This window comes from Plasmopara halstedii (genome assembly GCF_900000015.1).
Source record: "Plasmopara halstedii genome assembly, contig: Scaffold_3120, whole genome shotgun sequence".
NCBI classification, from domain to species: Eukaryota; Oomycota; class Peronosporomycetes; order Peronosporales; family Peronosporaceae; genus Plasmopara; species Plasmopara halstedii.
In genome coordinates, this window is record NW_020190023.1 from 1,872,935 (window position 1) to 1,873,877 (window position 943).

The following is a 943-nucleotide window of genomic DNA, read 5'->3' on the forward strand; positions in this document are numbered from 1 at the left end:
TTGCACCAGCAACATCTAATCGTCTCGTTACGCAATTGTTCAGGCCCTCCAGGGCGAATGCACAGACATACTTTGACGACATTTTCGTTTACAGTCGTGCGGAGCACGAGAGAACGGATGAGAAGAACTACATCGTTCAATCAAGAGCGGTGCTCGAGTGCATGCGCACAAACAAACGGTACGCCAATGCAGACAAGTGCATCTTCGGCGCGGAAGAGATTCCCTTTTTAGGGTGCTTCATTGGAAAGCGTGGCCTTCGAGCAGATCCCGCTAAGGTGAAGGCCATTGTAGACTGGCCGGTTCCAAAGAACAAGAAGGACTTGCGTAAGCGTCTTGGTCTCGCCAACTACTTGCATAAGTACAGCGTAAATCACGCAGAAATGGCCCGACCATTATCCAATCTCCTTAAAAAGAATGCGGAATGGCGTAGGAACACCGAACATCAGGAGGCTTTTGACGGTCAAAGACAACCTCCTGCATGCACCAATATTTGCGCTGCCAGACTCTGACGGTCATTTTAGGGTCGTCTGTGTCGCTTCGGGCTTTGCCATCGGCTGTGCACTGCAAGCAGACGCCGAGGGGCGAGATCGGGTGATCGCGTTCGAATCTCGACAGCTCAAAGCTGGGACAAGGAGCTACTTGCGATGAAGTATGCGCTTGTCAAGTTCGGGGTCCACTTGCTCGGCTCCAAGCCGTTTGTGATCTATACAGATCATGCGTCACTACGCACTGCGACTCAGTCGCCTCACCTCTCGGAGAGGATGGCTAGATGGCTATCCTTCTTTGCGGATTATAACTTATCGCATTCTCTGTGAGGCTCACGACACGCCACTCAGTGGTCATCACGGTCGAGAGTAAGCGTACAACTCTATGAGTCACCACTACTGGTGGCCCAAGCTGTACAAATGGACGAGCACCTATGTGCGCACGTGTGAGACGTGTC